Below are 22,474 nucleotides of genomic sequence, written 5' to 3' on the forward strand. Positions count from 1 at the left end.
GCGTTGCCACTAAAAACAGATTCTTGTCGTCTCGTAATGGATAAATACAGGTCCTGTATGGTTTTATGGGAAATCTTACACCTTTGTTCCTGCAAAATAATACTAGTTCAGGTGACGATTACTGTGGCGGATAGCGATCACGCACCCTTCTCTCCAAAGCAGACCACAAAGGCTGAATGGTAATGAGATCTGGTAACTGTGGTAGCAAGGGGAGATGCAACAATTCATCCTCGTTCTTACAGAACCAGACCTCATAACGGTGGACACAGAAGCAGATCTCGACGATGCAAGCTGTGTGAACATAGGCAATATCGTCTTGGAACACAGCATCACCATTGGCGAACAAAAGTTGTACTATGGGATGTACCTGATCAGCCAAAATGGTCACATAACCATTGGCAGTAATGCGACCTCGGAGAGCACCCGTGGAGGCCATGGAGTACCACGATATGGCTGCCCAAATCATCACTTAACTCCTGCCATGTTTCGCTCTTGGGACGTAAACTCGGCCAGAAGACAGTGTGAAACGAGACCCATCCGACCAAATCACTTCTTTTTCCATTGCTCCATAGTTCAGCTTTTATGCCTTTGCACCGTTTTCTCCTGTTGCGAGCATCTGCATCACTGACCAATGGTTTTGAAATTCCGGCTCGCCTTGCAGTTCCCTGCTTACGGACCTTCTTTCATGGTGTTTTGGTGCTAACAGGGTTCGTGAGTGCGACATTCGGTTCTGCAGCGACTTTTGCATCTGTCGTCCTCTTATTTTTCGTCACAATCCTCATCAGTGGAGGTCTGTTTAACGATCACCCAGTACATACTTTCGTCAAAAGTGTGACTTAGCGGATGATGTTTTTCCGCTTTCACTGTGTGGGATATAAATATTTGATATGGCGCCCACTGAAACACCAAACACTTCGGCTACCTTGGTTACACAAACACGTGCCATTGAAGTACCAACCTTTTTCAAACGCTCGAATTCTCTTAGCACCGACATAACGCTGTCACAACTACACATAACGTTGTTCTGACCAGGACTGACACTTGCCTCGTATTGAGGGTATTGCACAGGTGCCGTTCGTGGTCAAATACAACAGCGCAAAATACAGGCTTGGCTAGCACCAGCATTTATGGCCAAGCATGCGTTTCTCGCAGGTTTTTCATGTCCAACGCCTATACACCCAACTTCGACAAATGACTAGAAATTACAGTTTGCAGTGTCGAGCCCTGAAATTCGGTCTCTCATGCGCTGTGCTTCTTTATTGTTCGGGTGGGGGTATTGTAATTTACACTTATTTCAGTATGTGAGATTGGCAGCGCTGTGCCAACAATTACTTTACAGACACAGGAAGAGTCTCGCAGAAACCGGTGCTGCAGTGGTCCTACCCACATTTAGAAACGATGTTGGAGGAAAGGGCAGCTGCTGTTGTAATATTCTTGTCAACGCCTTGGCACCAGATGGCTCTGAAATAAACATCGCTTTACGGCTGGGCGCTGAGTAAAAGAGTGCTGTCGCAACGGCGCCCGCAGCCAAACACCACGTGATAACTTTTTACGTGTCTAACCTTCTGTCCATATTCAACGTTTCCGTTTCAGAACATTTTATTCATCTTTTTTTATGCACTGCGGCACTCATTTTGCTTCTCTCCCTTCTTGTGTCAATCAACTTCTTTTTTATTCCATTCGCACTTTCCTTGTTTGGGTATTCTCCAAGTTGTAGTTGATGTACTAACTTCTCTCGAGGTTGTTTCGAAAGAAACTTTCGCTCTTCTCACAAGTTGAAATTGTCACATTTTGATACTGATATGTTCCCAAGACCCTACCTGTATCTTTGATTCATTCGTAATATTATGTACATCACCTCTTTCTTCAAGGTCCCCTATCCAGTGATGTCTAACCACCTCATTTGCACTCGACAATACTAACACTGCTTCTCATCCGACCATAATGAACTCACACGCAGAATATGTTAAGTTTTGGCTTGTAAATTTCCCATGCCACACAAGAAATATTTTTCGACAGTTTATTTTTCTCGTCAGTCTCGGCATTTATAAAATCCAAAATCTTATATCTAATGCAAGAGCAGAGAAATATAATAAAACTCACCTCCAGGTGAATCACCAGCGACGAAGGCGAAAACCACACAAATTATGAAAATCACTCTTTCCGCTTAACCTATTCTTTTGTCAAGAATCCGAAAGACACTTCATTTCACCAATTAACAGACTGCGAACTAACTGTTATGTACTGTAGCAGAAGAAAGCCAGATGAGATGAAGTATATGCACACCCGTCTGTTTACTTGTGTTGTGTGTGTTTGTTTTGTTAGCGCTGTGTGTGTTTACAGGCTCTAGAAACAGTGTTCACTTGTCAACTATCAGGCGACTTCGTTATACCGTAGTTCGCAGATATCGTACACAGATGTTTACCTACAAGTGCAATGTATTCCGTGCCGAGGAAGGTGTGAGTTAAACGTTGAAACATGTGTGCAGCGAACGAACGCGACTCCATCACGTGTTTCGCGAGCTGGCCGCGGGCGTCCTGCTGGCGCTGGACGGTGCGCGCGGCGGCCATGTTGGCAGTAGAGGGCGACACGTGTCGGGCAGCGGCGGCGGCGTCCATCCGCCGGAGCGCATTTTAAATTCTCGTGTTAACACGGATGGCTTTATTAACGCGCTTTTACAACGCCGCGTTAAAAATTAAATTGAATGCGATATTTAATTAGCACAGTAATCAAAAGTGATGCTCAGTCTAGATGAAAAAGTTTGTCGCTTTAGCTGAAAACACAATATAGCGTTATGGTGTGCTTCTCAATTAACAACCAAAGGCACACGCTGTTTGCGAATCAAAAGCTCCACTGCTGACCCTCGGCGGTAGATGCTACCTGAGTGCTGCCGCTGTTGTGACCTTTCTCCGCCGAAATTTATAATTATTTGAAGCAGCACGTCTCCTGTAGTACCACGTTTTGCGGCAAAGTACACACCAAGTAGAGCAGCAAAAGCAGATCAGAAACTTCTCCCCTTCGTCTGCCCTATCTACAGTGGCGGCGCTCACACTCTGGTAAACCTCTGAAGCTATCAGAAACGTCATACTTAGGAAAGACGACGGCACCATACTTCTTACACTTTCCTTACTTCATTCTACATCCATACTCAAATTTCTATCAGTAGACGTCGCCGTTGTATCATACGCAACTAAGTCATACCGTTCTTTGTGTCATTTCTGAAATTCCTAAAAGCATCGAGGTACAGTAACTAGCATATACTGAGGAAGAAACAGTTTCATATGATTATTTTGTGATGGTTTACTGCAATAACAGATGGTTTCTGTCCGTTACGAGAGCTTGTTAAAATTTGAGTGCCCAGGTAAGACACATGCCCATACCTTCGATTCTACCTTGTGAAATGATTTCTGCTCTTATGTTGGTATGAGGGGACTTCTGAAAGTTAGTCCTAATAATGACAGAGCAAGTAGTTTCTATTGAATGCTGCATCACACTTCAGGCACATATACAGAACGTTATTTTTCAACATAGTCACAAATGTGTGTTCTACCAATCGTTAAATTCTTCGACGAAATTTCTCCTTGATCACGGAACAATTCGAGAACCGCGGTGTGAACGTCCTAATCGATGGAAAACTTCTTTCCTCCAGACGTTCTTTCAGGTTGTCGAAAAGGTGGAAATCGCGTGGTGCAAGATCAGTTCTTCCCGATTTATCACCAGCCACGTCTGTGCGGCCTTAATCAAATTGTTGGCACCATATCACTACGGCTAGACACGACATTGCATGTGGTCCATATACCATCAGCATTTCACGGTGAATCTGTGTGCAATTCAGACACTCACAAGAATCTTACTCTCTCCCTTATCTCATTGGAGTCTGTTTCAAGTTGCCACACCATTTGAGTCGCACAATGTTATGCACTTGGTATCCATATTGCAGGAGAACTGTATGTAGGAAACCCTGAACATGTCCTGTTTTCTGACAATGCGCCGCTCATGTTGCACAATGGACTTAGTGTTTTCCTTTTACATCGTCTCGTTCATGATTACATACCTGTATCAGAGCTCTTGAAAAGCCGATAATGCAGAAACAGACAACTTTCCATCTGCTTCTGGACAGGGTAATAGTTCCAGCAGGACCCAGCAACGTATCACGTGACGCCTTACTTCGTTGATCGTGAAATCATCGTTTTGACTTCACAAGCTTTTGACAGACTGAACTTTAAATGGCGGAAGGAAGGAAGGACACAAGATTAAACATCATGTCGACGGTAAGATCATTAGACATGGACTGATGTACGCGCTGTAATACAGTTCAGTTCCTCTTTCAGTAATAGGTCACATTTTCCCCATACTGTTTCAGAAAGGTTGTTCGAAAATAAACCTATTTCAACTCTATATTTTGAGGACAGGAGTTTGGAGAACAGCAACTAATTTGCTTTTATTCAAGAGACCCATTCAAGAGCAATGCGGAACCACTTGGAAATGATGACATAAGGCGTGAATAGGATCAGATACCAAATCGTGACTTGTGTTCAGTCTGGGCGTGGTATCATCTTTTAGATGAATGCATTACTGCTTTTCCTGGAAACACAAATATCTCCTGGCACAAATTGCCTCATGATCTTTTGTACACGAAAGGGAAAATGGTTAGGGCCTGGGCCGTGTTAGGGATTTTGTTCTACACTGGCCAACCAGGACGTAGTGGACGTGTCACTAACGAGGTAACGAGCTACAGTGAACTATGTAACAAATTTTAGGGATAAAGAGACTCGGGAACTTTTCTTAATTCAAACGAGTTCGACAAACGATATACGTATTTTGATTGCCCAATTGCGAGCAATGGTATCAAGGAAACGGGGTGGCTGTTCGGTCCTACACATGTTGCCATCGCTAGTATCTGTCGAAAATTGGCGAACTCTGAGGATACTGCTAGCGGGTGACGCAGCTTTAACGTCCATGTCACATCCAAGAATGTGCATGTAGGAAGAACAAGTGACCTGTAAAACGTGATTGGTGACAATCTGAGGAACCGCATTTGTCTTTGAAGGCACCATTCGTTACATATTGCTAAAAAAAGGTTCCCAGCGACCAATCAATGTGTCAGAACTTCTTGAATCAACGAAATATTTATTTACCGACATGCCCCAGCTTAGCCGGCCGGTGTGGCCGTGCGGTTCTACGCGCTTCAGTCTGGAACCGCGTGACCGCTTCGGTCGCAGGTTCGAATCCTGCCTCGGGCATGGATGTGTGTGATGTCCTTATGTTAGTTAGGTTTAAGTAGTTCTAAGTTCTAGGGGACTGATGACCATAGATGTTAAGTCCCATAGTGCTCAGAGCCATTTGAACCATTTGCCCCAGCTTCGCACTGTTATCACAAAGCATCTCGGCGGGATGATTTGATTTGGTGTAGCGATAATGAATTATATACACAAACGTTCATCGTGAATCAATCTACCTATCAGTGACAACTGTATAAAAACCCCTACATTTGTTCCTGAGATTAGCTTTCACATACAGACAGAAAAAACGTGACGGGGGACTTCAATTTAGTGACATGTGTAAGTGAAATAGCTACGAGAACACAACGCTTCGGGTTACATCACGCCAGTGCCCGTGTCGGAAGGTACCTTGAAGGGGAAAGTCAGTTGGTCGAATGCGCCGCGGCACTTGTGCGATCTAGACCAGTGTTAGCAGTATTGCGCTGCAGAAGAAATGGTTCAAATGGCTCTAAGCACTATGGGACTTAATATCTGAGGTCATCAGTCCCCTAGACTTAGAACTACTTAAACCTAACTAACCTAAGGACATCACGCTCATCCATGCCCGAGGCAGGATTCGAACCTGCGACCGTAGCAGCAGCGCGGTTCCGGACTGAAGCGCCTAGAACCACACGCCACAGCGGTCGGCGTGCTGCAGAAGACGTGTGGTTCTTGTAAGCCACCGTGAGGCTTACAAAGGTTTGTCAAGTGCCACTTCTGATTAATTGCATTCACCCAAAATGGTTCAAATGGCTCTGAGCACTATGGGACTCAACTTCTGAGGTCATTAGTCCCCTAGAACTTATAACTAGTTAAACCTAACTAACCTAAGGACATCACACACATCCATGCCCGAGGCAAGATTCGAACCTGCGACCGTAGCGGTCTCGCATTCACCCATGGCTGACGTTCTTCAAATAGCATAGCATCTTCCAGATGCACGGCTGTTCTCTTTACAAGGTCACAATAGTAATACAATGATTCGAGGACAGAAATAATTATTTTCCATTTACATCCCATCTCCAAATTCACCATATAACAAACTTATCGAGCGCATCTGAGGTGTCACAGAGCGCCGGCTTAGAGGTCCTGCTGTTAATGCACCGGATCTGAATGAGCAGAACATGAACGTTTGATGCAAACATCTACCTGCGACCATGTACCGCGGAATTGTGAAATCCTTGCCTCGACGAATTGTGACTGTGGACTATTGCGTTATTAGAGAGGTCGCCAGAGCGATTATGCGAGCCGCGTATTTCACTCAACTAAATTCACACGTTGCCACTTAATGGCAGATTGTTTATACCGAAAGACAGTGAGCACGTCATATATACTAACAACGAGCGAAATAGTTAAGTGTTGTGTACGTCAATGCTAATCTGCTTGAATCGAATGCAAATACCAGTTTGCCCTATCTGCCTTATATCTTCTTTGTTTCCCATGCAGCCCTACAAGCTAATATTGGGGTGTTTCCATTAGCGTGTTTTTGCGGTTTTAAGGGCGCTCAACGACGAGGTTATCAGCGTCCAATGTTTCCATTAACATGCCCTATCAGTTCCTTTTCCAACCATGAAATTGGGCTCCACCTTCCGCTCTAATTATCGCCTCTAATGAAACGAAAAAATCGCCGGAAGGTAGTACCTCGGACACCGTTCTAGTTGTTTAAACATGTAGAGCCTTTAGTATTTACGTTGAGTATGAAATGATATTTTAGTACATTGTTAAATGTCATATTAATCATAATTTAAATATAGATTGACAGCTATTGCATCAGACCTCATTAAGGTGGTCGGTTTATGAAATTGACCGAAAATGTCAATTTTCGTTTTATATTTTAATTTATTAGAAGAATTCAAAGACAATACGTTCCGGAAGTTTCAACGATGAAATCGCATCCGAAGTTCCTGAAAAATAACGAAATATGCGACTCGTTCTTCCTGCCACGCCCACTTTTAGGAGCAACACTTCAATACTAGCTCGGTCAATAACGACTCTGTGGATTACTTCAAGCAGACTTGCAAGGGATACATCTAGAAGGCTGCATTGGACACAACCAGAAGAGAATGGGTTCAGACTGAAGAAATGTATGGCGATACGAAGGGCAAAAAGTTAGAAGATGGAAAGAGTATTGGTGGACACAATCGACTCACAAAGAAGACGATAGATGGTATTCAGATGTATTAGGCAAGGCTGTCAGACAGAACCTATCCATGGTAAGTGACATGAAAAGTGCAGTATGGGCTAAATTTATCCATGCTGACGTATTTCCGTGACTCTCCATCCCCTCCCTTCATTTTACCCGGTAACAACTATGTCGACGTTGCATTCATCTATAGATTCACCTCCATTAGATTAACTCACCTGTTTAGAACCATAGACATTGGAAGATGAAAGATCCCTGCCCCCGTGGTGGTATCCAAGAATGTTGAAACGGCCTCGCTAAGAACATAAAACGAAAGAAATTTCCAGTGAAGATGATAGCAATGTTACCACGTAATGTGGCGAAATGCGGACGTCATCAGCGTATGCGCAGCAACGGCGTGCGCTAAATAAGCGAAACGCCGTGACAGTATCTCTAGGAATATTAGCTTTGCGGCGGTGCAGTTTGTTGCGAGATGCGTGAAGAACTTGCGGCTAGCATTTGCCGTTTCTAGCAAAAAGAAAGACTCTGGGGGGAATTGCACGGTGAATTGGACGGTACCTCAATTTCACCGCACATTAGCTGTTTCACTCTCGCAGGAAGATAACCGAAAAGTCTGTGGAGAGAATTCACGGCGAGACGCACGGATTCGAAACGCACCGTCCTCCTCAGTCTCGTAAGACAGAAACGTAAAGGGGGCAGATTGCTGTTCGCCAGATATACCAAGTATTCTGTGGCGAACGTGGTCCCACGGCCGGCCGGGCCTGTTGCTGTTTATCGTTGAGTGGCGTGACGTCATTGTGTGGATATTGAGTCGTGACTCGTCTTAATTACGAGCACTCCGCGACCCAGTTCCGGCGTGCAACCTATAATTATTCCCCTCCCCCTCCGTGCGAATGCTCCTCGCGGGAGGCGAAGGATAATGGAGCCAAGTGCACTGGCTGGATCACATGAGCGCAGTGACACAGAAGAAAAGCAACACATGTTCTCGTCGCTTACAGCCTAATTGAAAGTAAGCTAAAATAACATTCACAGTGATTGTTCGTAATTTTAGTTAGTTTGTGTTTAAACGCTGTTATAATATTAACAGGAAAGACATTTCCGTAGATATCATGAATGCTAAAAGAGTGAAATAAATGGTAGTAGATCCGTCGTAAGTTGCATTAAGTAGTATTTTTTGTTATTTCTTGATGGTGACTAGTTTCGGACACCTACGTCCATTTTCAAACTATCCGTATCGTTAGAGTGACAATACAGGCGAAAGCCTATGTACAGCCTATGCGCTGGCGTTTTTGTACATAGGATTTCGCCTGTATTGCCACGCTTCTACACGGATGGTTTGAAAATAGACGTAGGTATCCGGAACTAGTCACCATCAAGAAATAACAAAAATAAAATGCAACTTATGACGGGGCTACAACCATTTATTTCAGTTATGAAACAAGTCGCGGGCCCATTTTTCACCTGTAACATGCTGCAAGTTCGTTCGCTAAAAGCGTGAGTTGAATATAACGACAGAACTGTCTGGAAAATGACGAACAGGGTAGAAAAAACGGTCCCTGAGATACTTTTGCTAAATAAAACAAGAATTTCAAAGTGATGATCTCGATATGTCTGAAGCCAAAGTATACGAGTATTACCAGCTTTGAGTTATGTCTGTAGAACATGAAATTTTACGTCGAAATCCATTCAAAGATGAGGGTTTCTCAGCGAACAATGCCAAGGTGCATGTTGGGAGTCACTACGAGAGGCAGGAAGACAAATTTATCAGGGAACAAACTGAAGTGAAGGACGTAGGTGTGGCTGTGCTGAAAACTGGACATCCGAATGGACGGTAGATAGACCAATAAAGTACACGTTTAACGTCTGTTTCCGTTAGTCTCATTAAAAATAACTAGCTTTCTAATGACTTACATAATTGCATGACGAAACAATTAAGTAATCATAACGCCATTTGCCTAAAAAAAGTATGATAAACCCCAATCTGGTTCTGAATGGGTATTCGAAGCTTACTTCGCCCGAATGCGACTCCAGTTTATTACCGCAGGTTAGTGAAATGAACTGGTCGTATGGCACTGATGGCCGGGAGTCCGCACCTAGGAAAGTTCGGCCGCCAAGTAGCAAACCCTGTCAATTGATACCAAATAAGGTGAATTGGGTGTCGATGATGATGAGGACAACACTACCCCTTGTCCCCAAGCATGACAGTCGACGCGCTGACCACTCAGCTGAGGGGGTAGAATTTCGGTTAGTGAATGGTAGTGAGAGAACTGTACGCGGAGGATCGAGTTCTCCCTCGGGCATGGGTGTGTGTGTTTGTCCTTAGGATAATTTAGGTTAAGTAGTGTTTAAGCTTAGGGACTGATGACTTTAGCGGTTAAGTCCCATAAGATTTCACACACATTTGAACATTTTGAGAGAACTGTACGCCCTATTCCAAACCGCGACAGTTAGTGCCCGCAACATGAACTTTTCAGAGAGAACATGAGTTTCGAACGTTCCACGAAAATATTGTGGCAACTATTCTGTACTGACAAAGATTAAACCAAGTTATGCGGAACCTATATCGTATTAGAAAATGTTTTCTGATACATGATGCTGGTTTCTCATTTGAATCAAGAAACAGGCAAAGGATTTTGAGAGAGAGTTAGAGAAAGTGGTTATGTAGTGGATGCTATACAAGTCTTCAGTAACTATACCTACTCGATTTTGTAAATCATGTAAATGTTATGATTATATTTCACTTTCACCTCTAGTACAAAAGGTAGCAGTTTTCCATAATTTGAAGCTCCTTGCAGATACGGGATTAAATAAAGAGAGATATATGACAGCAATACTCAACTTTTTCCCGCATTCAGAATCGCCTATTTTATGATCGTTTTGCGTATTCGGAGATGGCATTTTTGGTTGGGAGAACAGCCCGAATTCAGTTGTTCTGTGCCTCTTATAAACACTAGAGAAAACTGAACAGAAACGACGCGTGCAGCAGATTACGGAAACACGGCGCAGAACGGCCGTGACGACTGAAATACGAAGGAAACAGATATAAATACCGGGCCGTCCTGCCTGCAGCGCTAAACAACAGCAGCCAGACGTGTGCCACTGATCCTGCTCGCCTTTAGTATGAACAGCTAGCCAGAGAGCGGTTCAAAGAATGCAGAAGTACCGTAGGCTAGATATTGTGAAGGACGCCACATTAGCTGCCAACTCACGTCGCCCTGGTAAAGTGTGACACTGTCTGCCCCCGTTTGCGCATGACAGCTCATCGGCATTTAGTTTCATTTCTAGCTTACATACTTTTCCATTTTTGTGTACTGAAAGTGGTTGCATCATCTATTTTTAAAGCTGCGTTGCTCTGCGTATGAAAAGCATTACGCAATATAAACAGCACAGTGATTCGGTATACAACCACGTCATACAGTGGAGTACGTTAGATGCTTTGGGAAAGATGCTAACTGCACGTGTTTCCTATGCTACCGATGACATCATGACGCAATAACACATACGGCGACAGCTGTGCGTAGAAGATCGCTGATACGAAACAAAACTGAGTATTGTATACAAAGCATAAATTCCGTGTGGCAGACGTATTACGGTCAAGCTACGTTGCAGTTTAGAGAGGTACAAGCGATGTAGAGCCCAGTGTCCCAGACAGCCGGTACTGCGGGCATACATGAAACGACCGGCTAATACCTGAATCGTAAATTCGGAATGGCAGCTGATTTAAAACCAGTTTATTCTTCAGCGTTATTAATACGCAAGTACTGGTAGTGAGTCTCCATTTAATCTACGATTTCAGTTTGGCGGACATCATTTGGGGATTAGCCGAGCGGTCAAAGGCGCTGCAGTCAAGGACTGTGCGGCTGGTCCCGGCCAAAGTTCGAGTCCTCCCTCGGGCATGGGTGTGTGTGTTTGTCCTTAGGATAATTTTGGTTAAGTAGTGTGTAAGCTTAGGGACTGATGGCCTTAGCAGTTAAGTCCCATAAGATTTCACACACATTTTTTGAACACCATTTGGTTATAAGAAAAGACTAAATTACGTTTCCGAAACCTAAGAGTTGTCTGAGAGATAAACTCAAATAATAAATTCCCTTTGTGATCTGCTGAGGAAAAAGGTTGTTGGATAAGTTATTTGATTCTGATTATCCTGCAGTATTGACCTTAAGCGTAGTCATTGTTCTTGGAATACTTCACATCCACCAACAGGTTTACTTAAGGTTAACCGCAACGTAATGCCAAAGGTTATGGCGGTGTAGCCAACGATCTGCCAATTTCTGCATAACTACTGCAACCTGCATTTATTTGAACCTGCTTACTATTGTCATGTCTTGGTCTCCCTCTTCTTTCCAATTCAAATTGACGATTCCTTTATGCCTCAGGATGTGTCCCATCAACGGATCCCTTCTTTTAGTCAACTTATGCCACAAATTTCTTTTCTCCACAATTGTAATCAGTGCCTCCTCGTTAGGTTACCAATTTCTCCATCTAATCTTCAGCACTCTCTTGTAACACTATATAATCAGCTTCTCTTCATGTACGAACTGTTTATACTGTAGTACACCTTTCACTTCTGTACACGGCTACACTCCTGACAAATACTTTCAGGAAAGACTAACTATCGCTTAACTTTATATTATATATCCCAGAATTGCTTTTCTTGCCATTGCCAACCTAAATGATATAGCCTCTCCACTACAGCCATCGTCAGTTATTTTCCTGCCCAAAACTCATCTACTACTATTAGTGCCTCATTTCTTAATCTAATTCCCTCAGCATCGCCCCATGTAATTCGACCGCCCTCGTTTTACTTTGTTGATGTTCACCTTATAACCTCTTATGCTGTCAATACACTGTCCATTCCTTTCAACAGCTCTTCTAAACCCTTTGCTGTTTCTGATAATTACAATGTCATCGGCAAATATCAAAGTTTTAATTTCTTGTTCTTCATCTGTAGTTTTCTCTTCAAAACTTTCATTGGTTTCCTTTACTGCTTGCTAGAATGAATAATATCGACAATAGGCTACAACCCTGTCCTTCTCTCTTCTGTAGACTCTTATAACTGTTGTCTGGTTACTATACAATTTGTAGGTAACCTTTCGATCGTTGTATTTTGGCCTTTCTACATTCCGAATATCAGCGAGTGCATTTCAACATTGTCAAAAGCTTTCTCTAAATCTACGAATGCTGTAAAAGTAGGTTTGCCTTTCTTCAACATATCTTCTAAGTCAAGTGTAAGGTTATTATTCCCTCGCAGATTCCTACATTTTTCCGCAACCCGAACTGACCTTCCTCGAAGTCGGTATCGACCAGTTTTACGATATTGTAGTGCCTGTGCACATGTCCGAAGGAACAGGCACCGCGGCGACTGCAGTGGTCTTGAAATACACGAAATGTATTCGCAGTTGCGAATATGGATAACCGTCAGCTGCATAATGGAATGGCGGTAATGAAAATTTGTGCCGGACGTGGACTCGAACGTGGATTTCCCGCTTATTGTGAGTGGCCTCTTCCCAATTTTTTTTTTTTTTTTTTTTTTTTATCGTTGGGTTTGCTCGTTGCGGACGTCACATGACATCCGTTAAAGTTCGTTTGTTGATCCTTCCACTCAGTTTTTTTTTATTACAGAGGCCAACCAGCCCCCTGACCGAACACGCTGAGGTACCGTGCCGGCTACTATAGGCTATCCGAGCACGCTTCACGACGAGACCCGAACTTCCATATGTCGTCAACAATGTGTCTACAACCTCCACTTGTACATCCATTATGTATATTCTTGTACAGGGAAGACATTTCATTTGAACTTACTCCAGTACCTATGCTGTTGACAAATACAGTGTAATACATTGCAAAACAACACAGGCACTACAGTATTTATCCGCCGACACCGGACAAGCGATTTTCAAGTGAAATGTCGCCCCAGCACAGGAATATACACGGTGTTTATAAATTAATATCGGTGTTTTAACGCTTTATAGTATTTATTACATTACACTTACAGTTATAAATGATATGTCAAATGAAAGAGCAACTCAGACAGTTTTACCAAGAACCTTATGAATGTTCAATGTGAGCACCATTTGTCACACGACACACATCAAGTCTATAGCCGAGTTCTTCACAAACGCAAGGGGCCCCATGACAGGGCTTGCTTTGCATGGCCTCCACGTTCACCAGACCTAACGCCATACGATTTTTTCCTTTGGGGCTTCATCAAGGATCGTGTGTACGCGCCTCCGCTACCAGCAGACCTCCCTCAATTAAGAAACCGGATTGAAGTAGCTGGTGCTACAATCACTGAAGACACACTTGTCAACGTTTGCGAAGAACTCGGCTACAGACTTGATGTGTGCCGTGTGACAAATGGTGCTTACATTGAACATTTATAAGGTTCTTGGTAAAACTATCTGAGTTGCTCTTTCATTTGACATATCATTTATAACTGTAAGTTTAATGTAATAAATATTATAAAGCGTAAAAAAACCCGGTAATTCATTTATAAACACCCTGCACATAATGGATGTACGAGTGCAGGTTGTAGACACATGGTTGACGACGTATGGAAGTTCGGGTCCCGCCCTGAAGCGTGCTCGGATAGCCTGTTTGTAAGGGACCACTCGCGATAAGCGGGAGATCTGGGTTCGAGTCCCGATCCGGCACAATTTTCCAAGTCGTCATTCCATCATACAGCTAATGGTTGTCTACATTCACAACTGGGAATACATTTCATGTATATCAACCAGTTGTCCCATTCTTCTGTACACAACTCGTTGTCAGAATTTTGTGCAACGCGTTACTGACCGACGTAATCAGCCATTGGTGCCCATTGTCGTCTGAGTGGCCATAGACTTCCATTGCCAAAGTAAGAAGAAATTAGAGCTTAGCGGAAGTAGGCAAGATTAGTTTGTTGTACGTAGAAGGGTGAGGACTGTAACTTCATTTTGCGATGGCTTGACCAATGCAGGGGCGGTGCGCACAGTGGGGAGGGCAGGGGGCGTGTGTGCAGCAGAGCGTCCCAGTACGCAGGGGCGCGGCGCGCACTGGCTCGAACGGTCATCAAACACGACGGGACGGCTGCACAGGTAATGAGGTTTCCTTTATCGGTGACGGCGGCGTGTGTGCTCGCCGCTGGCGCGTTATCCCACATCACACTGAGCGTGAAACGCCCCGCTGTTATAGTCTGTTTGCGAAATCTCCACGGCGATCCCATTGCATCGATCTCGCCGTTTGTGCCATGCAATTCCAGCCAGCTTTGTTCTGATGAAATGTCTCCCGCCATCGATCGCTTATTGCAACACTATAGGTTAACCTCGTTTCCAACGAATTAATCTCCAGTAGACCCTGAGAAACTCGGTTTCTCGCCCTACACGTTTATTTACTACGCTGTGAGGCCTGTGAGAAAAGTAATGAGACTGACAACACTGCGAGCGATCTGGCAATGTTGTGTTGTTCTGATTGCGGAGAGCAGTGTATTCATCCCTTCCCGACGCTCAGTCCGAGTTTCATGTCCGTACAGCCTTCACTTGATTTCTGAGAGCGCCGTCATTGAGGTTGTGTTTTTGTTGTGCATTGTAAAAATTGAACAGCGGAATTTAGGGTAACCATATGCGATGAAGTTTTGTGTTAAACTTGGGGAATCCGCGCGTGTGACCTTTGAAAAGTTGAAGCATGTATATGGGGAATATTCCTTATCAGGAGCACAAGTTATTCGCTGGCGCATATCATTTTTGGAAGGCAGAGATCACCTTGGAGACGAACCTCGCTCAGGGAGAGATTCAGTTTCAAACACCGACGAAAACGTCGAATGCTCTTGTGAGATCAGACCGGCGTTCAACAACAAGGACGATGGGTGATCAGCTACACACCTTCACCATGCGTCAAATTTTGATCGAAGGTTTGCACATGAGAAAGGTCTGTGCCAAAGTGGTACCGCATATACTCGAAGAAATGTGTACTTTAGTCTTCTTGAGAGGGTTACTAATCACCACGAATGGTTCTTTCGTGTGACCACAGGTGGTGATTCCTGGATTTTTGAGTACGATCGTGAGACAAAGCGCCAAAGTGAGGAGTGACACACTGAGACATGAGCCGGCCGGAGTGGCCGAGCGGTTCTAGGTGCTACAGTCTGGAACCGCGCGACCGCTACGGTCGCAGATTCGAATCCTGCCTCGGGCATGGATGTGTGTGATGTCGTTAGGTTAGTTAGGTTTAAGTAGTTCTAAGGTCTAGGGGACTGATGACCTCAGAAGTTAAGTCCCATAGTGCTCAAAGCCATTTGAACCATTTGAACTGAGACATGAGCTCGAATGAGCAAATCGAAGGTCAAAACAATGCTGATTTGCTTTTTTGACAGTATGAGTATCGCACATAAACAATTTGTTCTTGTACGACACATTTTCAACCAAGTATTTGTTCAGGAAAAGGGCCAATTGAGTGAGACCGGACACTGCACACAAATGGATGCTGCATCATGACAACGCCCTATGTCACACGACGACTTCCATCGCCGAATTTTTGACCTCAAAAGGCATTACTGTTGTTCCACAGAGCCCCTGACCGACATGTTGAAGGCCCTTCCAGCTGAAGCCTTTCAGCGCTACTGCCAAGACTGGGAACAACTACTCCGCCGGTGTATTGCTGCCGAAGTGAACGACTTTGAAGGGGAAAATTTGTTGTTTGAAACAAATGAAAATTTTGGTAAATAAAAATCAGTCTCATTACTCTTCTCACACACCCCTTATTTTGCCTAGGAGACTATAAAAAGTACTTGTAGGCTGTAAAACATCGAGGAATAGGTAGATTTCAAAAGACGTATAGTGTGTCGATACCGAAAATTATTCTGCAGTAAAACTCCCCGGGAAATTAAAGCCGTGGCTCAGACCAGTTCTAGAAACCGGATTTTTCCTTTCGTGGACAACGCTATTACTAACTAAACTACCTGAACACATCTCATCACGCGACTCATAGCTTCTTTCTGTTTTCAGACTCCACAGGTGCTCTTCTGTGCAACTCGCTAGACGATAGAGAATGGTCCAGCTACAATTTATAGGCAAAATGAATCATTACTCCCCAGATGAAAACTGTTAATCAGGCATTCTTACCTGCTCTCGGTATATTTGCATGCAATGATGGGAAAAAGGAAGGGTGTTCTGACAGACTGAATCTTCGAGACGAGCTCTGAAAGGTCTGCTTCTGCTGCACAGCTAATAAGATGTTAGCTGCGACAGGTAGGGGCTCGATTTCGATCCAGATCCAGCACAACAAATTTGAGTCGTCAGCCAGTTTCATTACGATTACAATCCACAGTAGACGGGAAAATTAATTCTGTAAGTCTGAAAATAGATCCCACATTGTGTGTTAAAACTGTAACTAATCAAAGAATATATATACATACACGACAGTATTCAGTGTCAGTATGCTTACAATGTATGTTTTGAATCGATGTGTCTTTTGCGGTAAAAAAGGAAAATAGTACGAACTTTCCTATGTGACGTGTTGCCCCGCTTTGGGTGCTTCTACCGTCAAATACCGAAATGTGTCTTGCTTGTTTTGATCTACCAAAGAAGCAGAGACTCTGCATACATACGAGGAAACCAAGAAGATTAAAAAAACAGTAAGATAAAATATTCCGTTCATGCTGTTTTTCTTAGACACAAAGTACGTAATCCTTCAGTTAGCTCAAGTCGTCGATTAGTCTTCGACCTCGAAGGCTGTGGACGTTTTAACAGCCACAGTGCTAGTGAACACTGGCCTCAGCTTCCTGGGCATGAGACCTCTCGCACCAAGTCCGATACAATTTAATGTCCCTTTCGAACAACGGTGCGGTGTGCTACGTTTTGGAACTAAGTATTGCCGCATTTGAAAGTCACAAGTGGTGCTAAAAGTACATAAACATATTATTAACTGAGTACGGAAATCTGAAAGTTGCTCTTTACCAACTTACCTATCACACATCAGCTTTCTCATTTTATCTCGTAATTACCTCACAGAAGAATTTAGCTAGAGCTCCTTGCATGAGACAAACACACCAACAAAAAACGTAAAAATACTCGAGAAGCAAAGGACATAAAGATGCAAAGGGCCAAATAATAGTCTGCAAAGGCAATGTAATATAATTAAAATCATTTTCTGCGAGTAGCGGTGGTAGAGTAACAAACCTTTGAATAAAATTCTTTGGTCATTAATTTTTATGAGAGTTAATTTTTTTTGTTACACGAGTGCCTTGTAATTTGAGTGCCTTTTTGTAATTTGAGTGCCCACGTTTTGACAGCAAGAGAAATGTGGCGTGAAGCCAGAGAAAACGGTAAGACCAGCAGGAGCGCAGAGAGTAGGTCGGGCGCTGGTGGTGACGACGCCGGCCCGGGAGCTCTAAGTGGCGCAACGGTAAGCAACGCGAATGTAAATGAAACGCTGGCCGGCCAGCAGCTCATAATACGTGCGACACAGATTACGGCCTCTCGGGAGGAAAGAAAGAAAGCAAGCACACGGTTAAAACAAACTGCTGATGGGAGGAAAGCGCCCGGCCGCACTGCCGCTGAAGAAAACGCATTTAGAATGCACGTCGGGCATACATAATTCCCGAGCCAGTAAATACGCTGCTGGGAGGCATAAATTATGAGGCCCTCCCACCTGTTATGTTCTTAAATATGGCTAGAAGAAAACATCTTAAAGTACGCCATAAATCAACAAAATGGATACAACTTACGTTTCGGGAATTAGTGAAGCTCTTACGCGCCTCCAGTTTAAAATAACCAGCGGCTTTCTTTAGAAAAATAAAATAGTGACTGGAGTATGGTTTATTGAGCTCTACGTGAAAAAGACCTGCTTCGCTTGGTCTTTATTTTTATTGCGATTTATATATCTGCCCATTTGATACTGAAGGATGATGTTCTCCGTTTTCTCTGGTTCTTCCGAGTCCAGCCATATCAGTGCCTTTGTTAACATATTTGCAAACATATTGTAAATGTCGTGTGGCTTGGGCCTCCCGTCAGGTAGAGCGTTAGCCATGTCTTTCGAGCTGACGTGACGCCACTTCGGCGACCTGCGCGTCGATGGGGATGAAATGATAATGATTAGGACAACACAGCACCCGGTCCCTGAGCGGAGAAAATCTCCGACCCAGCCGGGAATCGAACCCGGGCCCTTAAGATTGACATTCTGTCGCACTGACCACTCAGCTACCGGGGGCGATCTCATTGAGTTGCAGTGCTCTACATTTGTGTATGCTTGAAATATTTTGGAGAAAAATGGTCTGTGTAGCACCACCCATTGATTACCCACTCCTATCTCCTGGTTGCCTCGTATTCGTATTTTGGCAGTGAAACCACCATGTCCAAAAGACCGTCTTTCGTATTTACGATGCCCATCTTCTCCTGTTTGTGTCTCATTTAAATATGTTCTTAGATATGTTCTGGTATACTTGGCTTCACTCATAAATGGCGATTTCGTATTTAACCTTCCACATAGGCCATGAATCATGTTTTTGACTATTTGGAACATTCTACATTATTCTAGAACATTCTCGAACCTTCCGGATGGTTCTCTCGAACGTTCTAGCAGGAACATTCTGGCCAGCCTTGGTCACTACTCTACTCGATTCCCAGCTGATACATCGACTTCTCATCAGTAATCCATTGGTGCGATGCCATCTTTTGACACCCATATCTTAGAACCCAACCCATGCAGTTCCAAACCGAAACCTCCGTGGATGGAGGGCTAGCATGCAATATAAACCTCATTGGGCTGGTGGAGTGGATTACCGAGTTATATATATATATTAGCTTAATTAACGCACGATTTTTATCATTACCTACGTTAATGTTGTTGAACATCCTGATGAAATCCACCATGAATGAGACAGAAAGGGTACACTGCTGTGTTAAGGTAATACTTTGTTACGCTGAGGAAAATTTTCGCGATGCACAGTGGGAATACCTCTTAACCACACACTGGTTTACGTAATCGCAAATGCTGTTTTGCCCAGTTTCATCATGTACCGAGAACTAGTTATCCATGACGCAAAGACGAAAGGACATGATGCCTGAAATAGCCTACCCCTTGTATAACAATTCTGATGACCGTAATTGGTGTGAACGAAGTGTTGTTACAGGTAATTGCAAAAAATGTTGTAGTTGCTATTCACACACAGTCTTGCCCTCTCAAAGAGCGCCGAAATGAATGTCAAGCTTGACGTTACCGCAGCACCCTCTGAATTGCATTCTTTCTGCACTGTTCAAAACCTTAGAATATGTAGTCCACGACCAACTAACAAACGACCTAACTACAAACAACGTACTAGACAAATGCCAATCAGGTTTCCATAAACATCTGCCTTAATAAAGGTAACAGATGCAATGCATGAACAAGAGGTGACTATCGTGTGCTTCTTAGACTCCAGCAGAGCCTTTGACACTGTCGACTTCGACATTTTACTTGTCAAACTCAGCAGCCTAAATTTCTCGCAAAGTGTAGTGGTTTCGCTCACGCCTGACGTCCCACCAGGAGTGGGTCATGTTCGTCACCATAAAGTCACAGTGGAAGTCGGTAGTATCAGGGTGTCCCCACGTTTCGGTATTAGGTTCTATACCGGTACTCTTTTCACCGTATGTCAATGATGTGTCATCAATTTTGTCCTAATGCAAATATCACATGTACGCCAATGATATCCAGTTGTATCTAATTGCAAAAACAATATCTCCTCAATACCGTCCTATGTGCACTGTCAACAAAGGCGCAAGATAAAGGGTTAAAGCTCATCCCAACCAAAACCCAACCGACACTGGTTGGTCATTCTAGGCTCATTAGCCCGAAATATCGCGAATCCCTACCATCTTTAACGCTAAATGGAACAAATGCCAACTTCTCTCGCTCAGAAAAGAGTCTAGGATCTACAATAGATGAAAATCTAAATTGCACTGAGCACGGAACTGTAATGTGTAAGAAGGCGCCGGCCTCCCTCCATGCCCTACAAAACTGTAAATAGCTCTTTCCTCTTGACCTGAAAAATAACCTTGTACAAATACTTATACTTCCAATTATTGATTGCAGCGACGAAATACGGCAAGCTCACGGCGCTTGAAACTCATTACAAGCCTGAAACTCGTTACAAATGCCTCTGTTCATTATGTCTGTGATGTTCGAATCTTTGATCGTGTTTCACCATCATATAAAAAGCTATGCTGGCCGCGTGCCGACAAGCACAGAGATATCTGTACCCTCTGTTTCCTCTACTGTCTCTCCTGGACCTTAACTCTGTTGTCTGAAAAACATGGCAGAAACACCAGTTTCCATCAGAGCAAAATCCTTTCTGTCCCATTCCATCGGTCAGCCACTTTCTCGAAGTCCTTCCAAATAGAACCCGACTCTGAAATAACCCCCTGCATTATATTAGAGAATTGATTAACTTCTCCAGCTTCAAAAGACAGTTAATGTCACATCTACTAAAGCAACAATAATGATTACTGTTGCCCCCGTGGGCACTCGTTACCCCTGCACATCCTTCTTTCCAAACAGATCTTTCCAGTACTCGAGCTGATGCAGTCACCTTAAATTTCCTTCCCCCAGAACTCGTTATTTCATAAAACGTTTATTTTGTACACCCACAAATTCTTTTTGTATCCACAACTGTCAGTATTTTAATTATTTTTGTTATCACTGTTACTGGCAGCAGGAGCAATAGTAGAAGTATTAACTTTACTAGTTGATAGTCAGTATTATTTATTCACATTGTCACTATAGATACTCAAATCATTATAATACTACAGGTATCAGTCATATTAAAATTGTTTCCTGGGTAACAGTGATGCAAAAAAGGTGCTATATGTGTCAAACCGTGGTCCGATGTAAGTGAGTGCCTGATTACGCTAGTCAGATCAAGAGAAACAAATAATGAATTTAACCCAGTTATCTAACGAATAGATCTGCTTATGCCCTATTAATGGGGAAACCGGCAGTATAATCCAGACTACTGGGGCACACGTAAAATATTGGGACGTTTCCGACTTTGGCGCCAAATCAGACATCGGATCATGCTGCTCGGCTTTCTCGGTAGAATCTGGCTTTCAACAAGGAAACAAAGTATGATATACATACTTTAGCTATAAGTACAACTGCGCCAGCACTATCCAGTGCCTTGAGACATGAGAGTAATTTATGCTATCATAGTAAAGAGCGTCCTTCAGCAGTCCATATAATTTGTCTGTCACCTTGTGCAAACAGGCAAGTGCGTAACAGTACACTCTGGCCCCTTATTCTTTGATCGGGTAGTAAAACTCAGGATTAGTCGAGCGATCTAAGGCGCTGCAGTCATGGACTGTGCGGATGGTTCCGGCGGAGGTTCGAGTCCTCCTTCGGCCATGGTTGTGCGTGTTTGTCCTTAGGATAATTTAGATTAAGTAGTGTGTAAGCTTAGGGACTGATGATCTTAGCAGTTAAGTCCCCTAAGATTTCACTCACATTTAGTAAAACTCAGGTCAAGTAATCATTTAAGGATTCCAGACTGGGGTGTTAGCGGTGGTATCCCGTTAAATGGTTGGGATAAAACACACGTGGAAACAGCGACAGACCGGACCTGCGGCTCATTTAATTCGATCTGACCGTCCAGAGTGACGACTGTTGGCCGTCTCTCAGTGCCCTCCCCCCCCCCCCCCCGCTCCAATAAAAGCGGTAATTAGCGCGTCTCCGCGGGCCGGTAACGAACTGCTGACGAAGGAGAGCGGCCCGGAGCCGAGACCGCCGCCATTGTTAGCGAGCGCCGGTGCTAAATTACGGCCCCTATAAACGTGATTCATGCTGTTTTTATCTGGACGAAAATTATAATTGTGTTCCCACGGAATTAACTTCTAAAGATGCTACAAAATAAATCTTGCGGGCCCACACGATGATGAAGGCTAATAAACGTTTACTAATATAAATCATACAGCTTTGTCTGTGTCAATGCTTCGAAGCAAACGTTGTACGGGAAATGGATTACAACGCATAGCTATCGGTTTCGTAACGACATCGGCAGTTGCGTGTTTCAGTAATGAAGATATTGAACGGTTCTGCATGAAGATAAACAGCCTGATTAATAATTCTT

General features: G+C 43.7%; 1 protein-coding gene across 5 annotated transcripts in view; it reads right to left on the minus strand.

The window, feature by feature from the left end:
• The window catches only part of LOC126188996 (TOX high mobility group box family member 4-B-like), a 477,811-nt gene that overhangs the window by 265,565 nt on the left and 189,772 nt on the right, over nucleotides 1-22,474 (minus strand). For 2 of the 5 annotated variants that reach the window (XM_049930823.1, XM_049930808.1), the window contains exon 1: nucleotides 2,104-2,526. The exons of the other annotated variants lie outside the window; for them this stretch is intronic. The gene's annotated coding sequence lies outside the window, so the exon portion shown is untranslated. Of the gene's footprint in view, nucleotides 1-2,103; nucleotides 2,527-22,474 lie in introns of those variants that run through there. 5 annotated transcript variants of the gene reach the window in all.

Source organism: Schistocerca cancellata, chromosome 1 (genome assembly GCF_023864275.1).
Source record: "Schistocerca cancellata isolate TAMUIC-IGC-003103 chromosome 1, iqSchCanc2.1, whole genome shotgun sequence".
NCBI classification, from domain to species: domain Eukaryota; kingdom Metazoa; phylum Arthropoda; class Insecta; order Orthoptera; family Acrididae; genus Schistocerca; species Schistocerca cancellata.